Raw genomic sequence first — 15311 nt, forward strand, 5'->3', positions numbered from 1 at the left:
TGGGATACTACATTTTGTGCGTAATCTAGCTGTCTGTGCATGTAAAAGGTCTGCGAAGCTAGGATAAATGGAGTTTTTGTTTACCGAAAGAAATCTCAATCAATGGTCTTCATTGACTGCTCATGAACAACGTCTGCTTTCAGCTCCGGTTGTAGCTGAGACTAGAAGAGTTTGGTTTTCTGCTGCCAAAGTTAATCTACTTTACATGAGGATTTCACATGCTCGAGATGATATAGTAATACTGATGGCATCCATTATTTTGATTGAACCATTCAATCAGAGCAAAGTAGGGTCATCTGACCATTCACAGCAGAATGGCCCTTCTGACCAATCAGAACAAAAGAGGAAAGTCTGACTAATCGCAGCAGACTGAGCCATCTGACCAATAACAGTAGAGCCAACTGACCAATCAGAGCAAATAGGGCCATCTGTTTAATCAAAATGGACAGCGCCTACTGACCAATAAGAGCAGACAAAGCTATCTGACCAATCAGAGCAAACTAAGCAATTCTGACCAATCAAAACTCTGACCAATAAGATCAAAATGTGGCCATATAAGAAATCAAAACAGACTGACACATCTGACCAATCAGAGCAAAGAAGGGCCATTTGATCAATCACAACAAACTTCCTTCTGACCAATCATACAAGACTGGGTTATTTGACCAATTTAGCGGAAGCCGAGCCAATTGACCAATCAGAAAAGACAGAGCAATTTTATCAATTGGAGAAGAATCATCTAATCAATCAGAGCAAAGCAAGGGTGTCTAACAAACCATAACTGACTGAGCCATCTGACCAATCACAGTAAAGTAGAGTCACCTGAACAACCATAACTGACTGAGCCATCTGACCAAACACAGTAAAGTAGTCACCTAACCACTCAGAGCGAAGCAGGGGTGTCTGACCAATCATAATCGACTGAGCCATCTGACCAATCAGAGCAAAGTAGTCACCTGACCAATCAGAGCAAAGCAGGAGTGTCTGACCAATCATAACCAACTGAGCCATCTGACCAATCACAGTAAAGTAGTCACCTGACCAATCAGAGCAAAGCAGGTCCATCTGATTATTCACAACAGATTCATCAATCTGACCAATCAGAGCACACTGCACAATCTGATGGATCAGCGCTCTGACCAATGAGAGAAGAGCGTGGCCATTTGAGAAATCAAAACAGACTAAGTCTTCTGACCAATCAGAGCAAAGCAGACCCATCTGAATAATCAGAGCATACTTAAACATCTGACCAATCAGAGAAGATTAAACTCTTCGTCCATTCAGAGCACACTGAAACGTTTTGACCAATCAGAGCAGACACAACTACCTAACTAATCAGAGCAAAGCAGCGTGATCTGATCAATCACAACACACTTTCCTCTGACCAATCATCAGGGCCATCAGGAAAAGCAGGGCCATTTGATCTGACCAATCAGAGCAGGCTGAAACTTTTGACCAATAAGAGTAGACCGAGCCATTTGACCTATACAAGTAAATAGGCACTCTCAAAGGTTGGTTTCAGACAGTCTGGATACTTGAACTGTGTTTTAAAGACAGAGAGGAAGTGCTGATGCTGCAGAGGGTGTGCACTCTTTGTATTCGTTTGACCTTGGATGGACCTTTTTTGCAGGAGACCCCAAAACAACATTAGGAATGAGCACCGAAAACACACTTACAATGTCAAACCTCCTGACTGAGAAATGATGTGCACCGTCACACACTTCCCCTGCAGAAACACCATGTTTGATATTGACATGAAAATCGATTTACGCCTCACCAAAGCCAATCTAAAGCTCACACTGCGGACGCCCATCTTGATAAAGGTGAGACTCGGAATCCAGTGTAATATGTAAATCTTATGACAGATATCCAGATAACGCTTTCACTCACAAGTCTAAGCTTGTCTACATTTTTGCAATCCCAGTGTTCCCATAAGACAAGTCAGTACGTCGCTTTATTACATCTGAAACTGCAGACTCCAGCGCTCCTCAGTCAAACACAGTTAGTGGATACTGGGCCTGTTCAGCTTCAGCTGCGGAATATATCTATTACAGACTTACTGCAGTGCATTGGGAATGTTGTTTGTGCAACGGTGTTTATTGCTGTATAATATGTGTACAGCATGCAATTGTAGATTTAGTGGATTATTCTCACATTACAATTACTGTATATTCAATGGCTTCATACTGTGCATGCTGTTAACAGTATGTTACTGTAGATTTAGTTTTTTCCACGTTATTATTACTATATAATCAATGCTTCATATTGTGCATGCAGTTTACCGCATGTTACTGTAGATTTGTTTTCTGTTTCACAGTATTATTACTGTATTCTCAATGTTTTATAATGTGTATGTTGTTTACAGTATGTTACATTGAATTTAGTTTTTTCCACAGTATTATTATTGTTTACCCAATGCTTTATATTGTGTACACCGTTTACAGTATATTACCGTATATTTAATTTTTGTCTCAGTTTTATTACTGTTTAACAATGCTTCATATTGTGTATGCAGTTTACAGTACATTACTGTATATTTATTTTTGTCTCGGTTTTATTACTGTATAAATGATGTTTCATATTGTGTACACAGTTTACAGTATATTACCATATATTAAATTTTTGTCTCAGTTTTATTACTGTATAATCAATGCTACATAGTGTATGCAGTTTATACTATATTACTGTATATTTAGTTTTTGTCTCAGTTTCATTACTGTATAATTGATGCTTCATATTCTGTACGCAGTTTACAGTATGTTACTGTATATATAACTCTGTCTCAGTTTTGTTACTGTATAAACAAGGCTTCATATTGTGTATGCAGTATACAGTATATTACTGTATGTTTAGTTTTTGTCTCAGTTTTATTACTGTATAATCAATGCGACATAGTGTATGCAGTTTACAGTATGTTACTGTATATTTAACTTTTTGTCTCAGATAACTGTATTATAAATGCTGCATATTGTGGCTAAGTTTACAGTATGTTACTGTATATTTATTATTTTTGCTCAGTATATATATATATATATATATATATATACACACACAACAGTTCTGCCTGGTTCTCGAATCTGATTGGCTGATAGCCGTGCAATATTCTGCAATATCAGAACTCCTACAGCCTCTTTACCCTTTGTGTATTACTCCGCCCACATACAACCAGCAAAAAGCAGACACTACAGGTATAAAGTGTAAAAGATGCACACTCAGCTGTTTAACTGTCAGCTTATGATTTGAAACCTGGAAGAAAGTAGTTCCTCATACAAAAGGGTTTTTGAGACTCTCCATGTTTGATTTTATTTTTATATGCACAATTATTCCGTCAAACTGTTGTATAAACGCAATATCACACGAGTAGCAGTGCGATATGGCTGTATATCGGCACTGGTGGGGCCAACACACGCCACCCACCGGTGCCGATATACAGCCATATTGCACTGCTACTCGTGTGATATTGCTCATATATATATATATATATATATATATATATATATATATATATATATATATATATATATATATATATATATATATATATATATAGTTTACAGTATGTAACTGTAGATTTAGTTTGTGTCACAGTATTTTTACTGTATACTCAATGTTTTGTATACTCAATGCTACTGTATATATAATTTTTGTCTCAGTATTGTTACTGTATAATCAATGCTTCATGCTGTGTATGCAGTTTACAGTGTGTTACTGTAGTCGTTGTTTTTCTCACAGTGTTTGTACTGTATAGTTATTGTTTTATATTTTGCATGCACTTTACAGTATGTTACTGTAGATTTAAATTTTCCACAGTATCATTGTTGTATAATCAATGTTAATATTGCGTATACAGTTTACAGCATGTTTCTATACACTTTTTCCACAGTATTCTTACTGTATATGCAATGACTTCATGCTGTGTATGCAGTTTACAGTATGTTACTGTCGATTATAGCTTCATGGATATGGCATTTTATATGAATATATTAAAAAATGCCATTTTTATTATTACTTATATTTTCTGATACATAGTGTACTGCTGTAAATTCTGAAAAACAAAAAATAAAAGTATTGTCATATCTATAATAATAATAATAATAATAATAATAATAATAATAATAATAATAATAATAATAATAAACGCATTTAAACATTACATTATCCTTCATTAAAAATGTAAATATATATTTTATTTATTTGTTTGCTTAATTGTTATTTTGCCATCAGATATCAGTGAGAAACAGTTATAGTTTTAAAATTAGATTAAACATTTTTATGCATCAAAATCTGTCAACTGTAATAAAATGTATACTGCTTTACTACATAACAATTCTGAATCTCAGCATTTAGCCGTCTTGATATACAGTGCTAAATATAAACACAGATATTAGATACAAGGACAGTTTGAGCTCGTTTAACTTCCTTTAAAATCCCTTTGTCGATCCACAAACACAGCAGTGCCATGTGCATCTCCACAACTCTCCTTCATTCGTCATTTCCAGAGAAACGCAGTGGAAAAAAAGCAGAAACACAGAGGTCGGAAGATGCTCGTGCGATTGCCAGAAAGAATAATGAGCTCGTCTGCTTTTAACAATCCCCTTTTTCCCCTCATTTCAGCATCCCGCGGCAGATCTGCAGGTTTGTCGTTTGTCAGCCGACGGTCAGACTGTCAAACAGCCGATCTATTTCTGCACGGCCTTTATCTTTCACCGGGTCGGCTTCGTAATCATTATTTTACACAAAAACTGCCAGCAGTGGATCAAACGAAAAGCTCTTATTAAAGGACCCATTACACGGAGCAGATTTTGGGATTTCAATAGCTCATGTGCCATTGAAAGTGCCCGCACTGGACTGTTGGTTTTCTTTTAAAGGTGATGTCTGATACACATTTGATATTATTCGTAAGGATCTTAAATAGTTCACCCAAAAGTGCAAACGTACTCGCTACAGAGTTTCTTTTCTACTGTTGAAGAATAAAGAAGATAGTTTGAAGAATGCAGAAAACCTGTAACCATTGACTTACATAAGAGGAAAAACTAAATCTATGGAAGTCAATGGTTACAGGTTTTTAGCATTTTACAAACTAACTTCTTTTTTGTTCAACATGAGAAAAAACTAATAATGATTTCAACCTTTTCTCCAATTTCATACATTGTACTGAGAGAGAATGAAGGAAAATTGACATTACAGTGGCAGAGAAGTGAAATTATATCCTACAAGAATATCAGTTTCTCTTCTGAAACTAAATACACTGCCCTTTCTGCTCCTGTATCCTTTATGCATTTCTACAACGCAGGATACACATTTGAAACAATAATGAAACATTTTCATTTTGAACAAAGCTGTATAAATAAATAAATAAATAAATAAATAAATAAATAAATAAATAAATAAATAAATAAATAAAAATAATAAACTTAAATTATATAAATAATAATAATAATAATAATAATAATAATAATAATAATAATTTTTAAATAATCTTTGTTTGTATATCCCTTTCTTTTCTCTAAGATTACATGATATATTCAAAATAAAAATATTATTTAATGCAAATATTGTTATTTTATTACCACAAAAAGTAAGTTTCTTTATATTTATATCCATCAAATGTTATATGTATATATGTATAATTAATTTATTTGATTATTGTTATAATATGTATTATATTTAAAAAAATCCTATTAACTAACATTTATTCATTCATTCTTTTTATTTTTGGCTTAGTCCCTTTAATAATCTAGGGTCGCCAAAGCGGAATGAACCGCCAACCTATCCAGCACGTTTTATAGCCTTCCACCTGCAACCCATCACTGGGAAACATCTAACTTTTAACTAAAATTAAAATAGTAATTTTTTTTTTTTTTTTACATATTTATATTAAAAAAAGGTTTTAATACATATTTTGGATGTATTTATGTTAAATATCTATAGTTTAAATATTTATTTTACATTTATTTATTTATTTATTTATTCATTTTAGTATTAGAATTTCTATTTTTATGTATTTTTATATGTTTTCTTCATTTTTATTCTTGATTTTTTTTTTAAATGTCAGATATAGTTTTGCTAATTACTGATTTATTTGTTATTTTTTATCATCAATTCAAGTTCAAATAAATCAAAAACTGTTAAATTCAGGTGGCTGAAAAATAAATCTTGTCACAAAAAAAATAATTAAATAAATAAAGGTCTTTATAGGCTCAGACTGATGTGCTTTTCTTCCTCTGAATGCAGCTAAGAAATAAAACAGGAGTGCTTTTTTCTCTGGGAAGAATAAGAGGCAGAAGTCCATCTAGAAGCTCATTGTTCACCCAGTTTATCAGGTTAATTATGTTTCGTCTTCAGTGATTCCTGGAAGAGAACCGAGAGTTTGGATTTCCTTATTTTAGCCTGTGAGACATCAGCATGTAATAGCATTGATTAGTAACAAGAGCGAGGCACGAACAGAAAGATTACGCCCAATTATTTTGTTCTTTCACTGATTCTTAAGACAGCCTTGAAATTAAACAAGCTACAGTTCATGAAGTTTCAGCACAGCTAGTTTGTCCATATTGTGCTGAATCATGCTGCTGTATTTCCACATTCATTTAATATGTGTGTGTTTTCTCAGTGTGAACAATGACAGCTTCAAAAATAATGTGTCTATCAGGCCAGATGTTCATAAATGTTTTCATTTAACATATTTGGAAAGGGACGACATGGTTAATCAGTGGTTAGCACTGTCATCTCACAGCAAGAAGGTCGCTGGTTCGAGTCCAGGCTGAATTAGTTGGCGTTTCTGTGTGGAGTTTGCATGTTCTCCCCGTGTTGGTGTGGGTTTCCTCCGGGTGCTCCGGTTTCCCCCACAGTCTAAACACATGCGCTATAGGGGAATTGATCAACTAAATTGGTCCAAGTGTATGAGTGTGTGTGTGTGATTGAGTGCATATGGGTGTTTCCCAGTACAGGGTTGCAGATGGAAGGGTATTCGCTGTGTAAAACATATGCTGGAATAGTTGGTGGTTCATTCCACTGTGGTGATCCCTGATAGATAAAGGGACTAAGCTGAAGGGAAATAAATGAATGAATGATTGAATGAATGAACAAATGAAGGGGGGGCTGGGGGAGGGGGGGGGGGGGGGGGGGTCTGTGTTAGACCTAGTTAACCGTGTATTTATTTATGCATAACCCTATTAATATACCCCAGTTTATATAGATTCCAGTGCAACATTAAACAATTCCAATAGTATTTATTTATTAAAATAACTACATCTATTTTTAAATGAGCTAAAATAAAGACATTAACAAAATCAAACAACAGACTCAAATAAAATGACAAAAAAATGCCTTATTATAAATATTAATTAAATATATAGCGGAATCTCAAATGTGCTTATTACAAAAAAATACATAATTAAATGTAAACACTATGTACTTAAAACTATTTATTTAACTATGCATACAAATAATATAAAGCATTTAATTAATTTGAATTAAAAACTGTATTGCTTTAAAAATCCGATACATATATACATATTATTTTCTGTGCATGTTTGTCTGTGTGTATGTTATATAGTAGCTAAGTACAGCTAACTTATTTAAATTAACTATCTAATCAAACTAAAACATAAACAATTTAAATAGTAATACAAATGTAAGTATTTCAATAGTATAAAAAAAGGTTGTGACAGTAAACCTGTACAAAAGATACAATTTTATCATACTTATTTATGACCTAAGAACTGATATTTGGGAAGTAGTGACCATAATATCCATAAACTGACCAATGCAACAGACTCAAAACTATCTAAACCATTCAAAATAAAATAGATTTAATGTTTCAAAGTCATTCATTTTCCTTCAGCGTAGTCTTTATTTCAGGGGTCGTCACAGCAGAATGAACCGCCAACTTTTCCAGCATATGTTTTACCAGCCTGATCTCACGAGAAAACGTAAGTATTTGACGTTTTGGCAGTTTAGAGGCTAATTCGTACGAATTCATACGAGTTCAGTTGTAAGAAAATGTAAGATTTTAAAAAGGAGGCGTGGCACCTAACAACACCCCTAAACCCAACCGTCATTGGGGGATACGCAAATCGTACTAAAATGTACGAATTAGATCGTACAAATTCATACGAATTAGCCACTAAATGAAAAGGTTACGAAGTGCCGTGAGATTGTGTTGGTTTTACGCAGCGGATGCACTTACAGTACCAACTCAGTACTGGAAAACACTCATGCACTACGGCCAATTTAGTTAATTTCCCTATAACGCATGTGTTTGGAATGTGGGGGAAACCGGAGCACCCGGAGGAAACATGGGGAGAACATGCAAATCCCACTCAGAAACACCAACTGACCCAAGCCGGGACTCGAACCAGTGACATTCTTGCTGTGAGGCGACCACCACTAAGCCACAGTGAGCTAACCAGCTACCGGATCAGCTAACCACTGAGCCACAGTGTCACCCAATCTTTCAAATTATTCAAAATATTATTAATATTAATAATAATAATATATATATATATATATATATATATATATATATATATATATATATATATATATATATATATATATATATATATATATATATATATATATATATATATATATATATATATATATATATATATATATATACATACATACATACATACATATATATATATATATATATATATATATATATATATATATATATATATATATATATATATATATATACATAATTAATATTAATTCTATTTATTATTTCTATTCTTCCACAATATTAAACAACACGAGTGACCACAATATTGATCAACTAACCAGTAAACAACCCAACATCAGTAAACAAATCATTTCTTTCTAATGAAACTTCAAGCAAAGCAGATCCCGATGCTCACTTTTCCTCCCAGAAACGTCTCCTTTATTTTCAGTGTAAGGGAGCAGCGATGTGGTCGATGATTTCCGGTGTTTGCTTGGCCTTTTAAACACACGTTGCTGTTGGTAATGTTAGTGTTCACAGGTGAGCGTCTGTAAAGGTCAGCCATGAAGCACAGGTAAAAAAGATGAAGGACTGATGTTCACTCGTATTGTTTGTGTGGCTGTGAGACGAGAGTTAAATACAGTGAGTTAAAAGAAAACACACGCAATTACACAACCACCAGCAGACTACGAAATGATCCTCATCGGTTTGACAGCACACGTGTTGTAAATCCTCAAACCAAATTGAAAAAAAAATTCCCTTTCTGACACACAACTTTTTTTTTTTTTACAGTAACACAATATGTGTACAGGAGAACTATAGGCAGAAATGTAATTTTCCCAGGTCACACAGCAGTCATTCTGGTTAACGCCGCATGAAGCGTGTGAACTTTCATCTCGAGCAATGAAAGAAATGACAACCTCAATGCAAACAGAAGCACAAACCCAGAATAACACAAGGCTCCCCGGGCACCAGCGGTAAACCGGCACTGAATCCATCATGATCAGCGATTCCACCTCCATCAATGGGAAATTCTTATTGATTGAGGCGTTGCTCAAATGAACCTGTGCGAAGTTCATAGATTGATAGTAATCATAGAAAAACGGCTGCATTTTACAAGCAACATCACATCCCCGGCTGCCTTATCTTTCATCATTTAGTGGATATAAACATGAGTAACAGACCTCAGATTCACAGAGATCACAGAGCAGACGTGTTCATCTGATGTGCATTACTGAAACAACTCTGAATGAGGGATAGATGAATACCGTGAGCTTTTCTCAGTGTGATTTCTAAACAAACCAAGAGCTGTGCAGTCCAGTAAATGCAGTGTTCAGTGCTTGCATGACCATCTCACAGTGCACAGTCTATATTTCACTACAGAATATATATATATATATATATATATATATATATATATATATATATATATATATATATATATATATATATATATATATATATATATATAACAAAATACACCCTAAGTAACGCATTTCAATGCAGACAGCGCCCTCTAGTGGATCTGACATCTGAATCGTACAGCAAAACGTACCTTAAGTAATGTTTTTCAGATTCCCAAAAGTGTAGACAGCGCCCTCTAGTGGATTTGTCATCTGAAACATACAAAAAAACGTACATTAAGGAATGTATAAAATTTATAAAAATGCAGACAGCGTCCTGTAGTAGATTTGTTATCTAAAACGTACAACAAAGGCACCTTATGTGATGTATTAATGTTTCACAAAAATGTAGACAGTGCCATCTAGTGGATTTGTCATCTGAAATGTATAATAAAACACACCCTTAGTAATGTATTTAAGATTAGCAAAAATAGAGACAGCGCCCTCTAGTGGATTTATCTTCCACAACGTACAACAACAACAAAAAAAAAACACACCAAGTAATGTACTTCAGATTTTCAAAAACAAATACAGCACACTCTAGTGGATTCTTCATCTGAAACGTAGAAAAAGTACACCCTAAGTAACATTACCAGATTCACAAAAATATAGACAGCGCCCTCTAGTGCATTTTTCATCTGAAATGTACAACAAAACATACCCTAAGTAACATATTTCAGATATGCAAAATATAGACAGCGCCCTCTAGTGGATTTGACATCTGAAACATACTACAAAACCCGCTGTAAATCACATATTTCAAATTCACAAAAATGTAGACAGCACCCTCTAGTGGAGTTTTCATCTGAATTGTACAACAAAATGTACCTTAAGTAACATTTCAGATCCAAAAATGAATACAGCGTGCTTTACTTGATTTGTCATCTGAAACATGCAACAAAACACACCCTAAGTAATCTATTTCAGATTCGCAAAAATAGACAGCGCCCTCAGGTGGATTTGTCACCTAAAACGTACAACAAAACAGACCCTAACGTACTTCGGATGTGCAAAAACAAATAACGTGGCCCCTAGTGGATTTGTCATCAGAATCGTACAACAAAATGCACCCCAAGTAACGTATTTCAGATTCGCAAAATATAGACAGCGCCCTCCAGTGGATTTATCACCTAAATAGTGCAACAAAATAAATGCTAAATAACGTATTTCAAACATTTAGACAGCGCCATCTGGTGGATTTTCCATCTGAAACATACAACAAAACAAACTCTAAATAACATTTCAGAGTCACAAACATTTAGACATCGCCATTAGTGAATTTGTCACCTGAAATGTACAACAAAACACACCCTAAGTATTGTGTTTTTAGACTGGCCAAAACGCATACAGCGCCCTCTAGTGGATTATTCATCTGAAAAGTACAACAAACAAACCCGAAGTAACGTATTTCAGATTAGCCAATACGTTTACAGTGCCCTCTAGTGGATTAGTTATCTGAAATGTACAACAAACACACCCAAAGTGACGTATTTCAGACTGGACAAAATGTAGACAGCGCCCTCTAGTGGATTTATTAACTAAAATGTACAAAAAATGTACCTTAAGTAATATTTTTAGATTCACTAAAATAAATACAGCACCATCTAGTGGATTTGTCATCTAAAAATATACTATAAAATGCACCCCAAATAACATATTTCAGATTCGCAAAAACAGTCAGCGCCCTCTAGTGGATCTGTCACCTGAAACGTACAACAAAACGTACCTAGTCAAAAACGTATCTGAAACACATATTTAAAATGAAACTAAGGCTTCTCTCAGCATGATTCCTCAACAAAACCAAGCGCTTTCCAATAAATCCAGTGCTCTGTGAGCAGCTCACAATGCAAAAACACAAAGTCTTCAGACTCTGATCTGAATCATTCTCGGAGGTGAAAAGTTATCCAGCAATCTGAGAACAGCCTCAGGTCTTCATGGCCAGCCAACAAACTCAAGAAAACAACAAAGCCACTTTCAAAAGGGACATCTGAGTGGAGAAAAACACACATTTGAGAAGAGCCAGCAGATTGTGTGCGTTTGCTACACCTACAGCAGGTCAGATCTGCAATCTTTTTCCTCTTCTGAGACACAAAAACAGACAAATAGTGCTCAAAAAACACCCTCAGACTCCAAACTTCAGTAAATTCATGGCTGCAGGCAGTACAGAAACACTGCAGAAGAGACTTGGAAAGATGTTTCAATTACTCGCAGTAAAAATATCAATAAACCTCCTACGCAAATATGACATGACTATTGAAAAGATGTTTTAATTAAAAATGATGAATGAGATTATAGAGTGCTGAGACAAATGTATAGAGTATAAGAGTTCATGCAAATGTTAGTATGGCATTTTTAGTGATGGACATTATCACAGTAGTTAGTATAAATGTTAAGTGTATTAATTAAGATCGCCTGCTTGAGATGTACCATATAACATAATTTATTTAGTTAATATTACTAAATTTATGTTACATTTTTTATTGTTACTGTAGTTTAATTTGTGTTTATGACTGCTCATGTTCAGCAGAAAACCTATATTTTATTAATCAATTTATTTCTAAATTGTATTGTTGGCTTCAGTAATACATATCAAAACCATCAATGGGAATGGTTTTGATAGTTACAATACTAATATTAGATATTATAGCATAATAAACTACTATTAATAGGGAATTCATTACTTATTGTGCTAAAGGGCTTGGTTAATTGTTAAAAGCATAACTTGTGCATTAAAAAGTGCGAGCCGACCCTTTTAAATTATTTTATTTAAAATAAAAAAGCAAAAGCTTTATTTTTTTAAATTAAATTAAATTAAATTAAATTAAATTAAATTAAATTAAATTAAATTAAATTAAATTAAATTAAATTAAATTAAATTTAATTTAATTTAATTTAATTTAATTGTGCTGGGCAAATATTAATCGGAATTTCTTACATTCAAAGTAAAAGTTTTTGACAATATATATGTGTGTACTGTGTGTGTGTGTGTGTGTGTGTGTGTGTGTATATGCACAATAAATATACAAAGTACACAATAATATTTGTATATGATACAAACCATAAATACATTTAAACACATATCTTGTCAAAACAACCTTTTATTTTGTGATTAATCTATGCCATCCATAAAATACAATAAAATAAAATGTAAAAAAATTATAAAAAAATAAAATAAAATACAATTTAAAAATAAAGTTAAATACAAAAATTAAATATAATTAAATTAAATAAATTTTATATAATTAAATTAAATCTATTTAAATTAAATTAAATATAAAATTAAAAAATACAATTTAATTCAATAAAAAATGTTAAATAAATTAAATAATAAAAAAATAAAAACAATTTATATTCAACCCCACAGTATATAAAATTAACTATAAAAATTAATTTACAGTATGAGAAAAACACACTTAGACCTCCACGAAGGTTAGAAAAAAAACTGAGTGCTGTCATGTGTAAATCTAACTGCTGTTCACTCTTTCATCGACCACACGTTGAGTTTCTGCCGTCTGATATGGAGTTATTTTAAGAACTGATGTGACACATCAGATAAAAGCAGCGGATGAAGATGAAGAAGATAAAAGTCCTTCATTAAATATGACACTTCAAAAAAAAAAAAGATCTTTAGCTCATTTAAGGCCAGACTCTGCAGGTGAAGCGGAGGATAGAATTAACTAATACTTATGAGCATATTTGATCAGTCGATTGGTGTTGGAGGAAGCAAATGAGCTATTATTAATTTAAATATGCACTAATTTGCATACATTTCCAGCACACAGATCTGAACATTGGATGGAGGAAGTCTGGTTTAAATACGTAATTCATGTTTTTTTTTTTTTTTTTTTTTAAATAATAAGACATTTTACAGTAGGGACAATGAATAATAATAATAATAATAATAATAATAATAATAATAATAATAATAATAATAATAACAACAACAACAACAACAACAACAACAACAACGACAACAACAACAATAATAATAATAATAATAATAATAATAATAATAATAATAATAATAAAATATATTATTATTATTATTAGGTAGAATAAATTGTAAACAAAGAGAAATTATGAAAACATGCCTCTGTAAAAAGATATGAAAAGAATTGCAAAGTTTGACTAGCTCTGTTATTATAATTTAAATATAGTGAAAAATTATTAAAGTGTGAAAAAAACATCCTAAAAGTGTAAAATTTTGGACATTCTATTAAAATAAAACAAAGTAATATAAAATAATAATAATAACAACAACAACAACAACAACAACAACAACAACAATAATAATAATAATAATAATAATAATAATTAACAGATTAAAATATAATAATAAAATAAAAAATAAAAAAAATTAAAAATAACAATATAAAAATATTTTGGACATTCAATTAAAATAAAAAAATCAAATACTAATAATAATAATAAACAGATTACAAATATAATAACAAATGAATAAATGTAAAAACATAATAAAAATAACAAAAAATCGCATTAGACATTCAAATAAAATAATAATAATAATAATGATAATAATAATAATAATAATAATAATAATAATAATAATAATAATAATAATAATAGTTCAAATATAACATAAACAAAGAAAAAAACAAATAAAAATAACATAATATAAAAAGTGTCACCCAAATCTCAAAATCGTCTGTATGTTCCACCGTAAAGGCACAGATCATTCAAAAACTGTGACACAATTCAGAATCTTAAAATGAGGCGGGACTCTTCAGATAGTAGAAAGCATTTGATTTGTCACAAGATTTGGTGAGAAACTACACACAGTGATGTCATCAAAATCATTGATTCTGAATGGCAGAAGTGAGAAAGTGTTGAATGCTTACAGAACAGTACATAGTATACTCCAAAGTATTAATATTGTCAGTTTTAAATCAGGTAATTGACTGGCCTGGCCGCAGTCCCAACCTGTCTCAAATAGAGAATGTGTGGCACATTTTGAAACGCAAAGTGCAACAACGAAGACCCCGTACTGGTTAAGATTTGTTTGTAGGAAGATTGGGACACAATTACACCTGAAACATTCTCTCACACACACATACACACACAAACTTGTTATAATTTTGGACGTTAAAAGAAACAAACACTAGCGATTGACAACATATACCAAGGGAATTTCCTGGAAAAGGGCATTTATACTAATGACAGATATGAAATATGACTGTTTGCTGTTTTATTAGATGAATCATAAGCAATATTCAGCTCATTACATCACAGCTTATTGTCTAGATTGCTCTTGCTCAGATTATGGGCTTCGCTGAAGCATGTCATTGCTGTTTATAACTCTCACCCGCAGCTAAATCCCATATGTCTGACGACTAAATATATAAACCTCATCCAGAGTAGATTCTGATGTGATCTTATTACGGTTATTATATCCCAGGGTAAAAATAGTTAAAGCTCAATCAGTTGCATTTGAGGAAAGT

At 32.5% G+C, this 15311-nt stretch overlaps 1 protein-coding gene across 3 annotated transcripts in view; it reads right to left on the reverse strand.

Annotated features, from left to right (window-relative positions):
- Window positions 1–15311, reverse strand: part of si:cabz01090165.1 — a 326808-nt gene that overhangs the window by 213773 nt on the left and 97724 nt on the right. For 2 of the 3 annotated variants that reach the window (XM_073928779.1, XM_073928778.1), the window contains exon 2: window positions 10005–10065. The gene's annotated coding sequence lies outside the window, so the exon portion shown is untranslated. Of the gene's footprint in view, window positions 1–10004; window positions 10066–10596; window positions 10658–15311 lie in introns of all 3 variants that reach the window. The other variant, XM_073928780.1, reaches the window with a different exon arrangement.

The sequence above is a fragment of the Danio rerio genome, chromosome 18 (assembly GCF_049306965.1).
Source record: "Danio rerio strain Tuebingen ecotype United States chromosome 18, GRCz12tu, whole genome shotgun sequence".
NCBI classification, from domain to species: domain Eukaryota; kingdom Metazoa; phylum Chordata; class Actinopteri; order Cypriniformes; family Danionidae; genus Danio; species Danio rerio.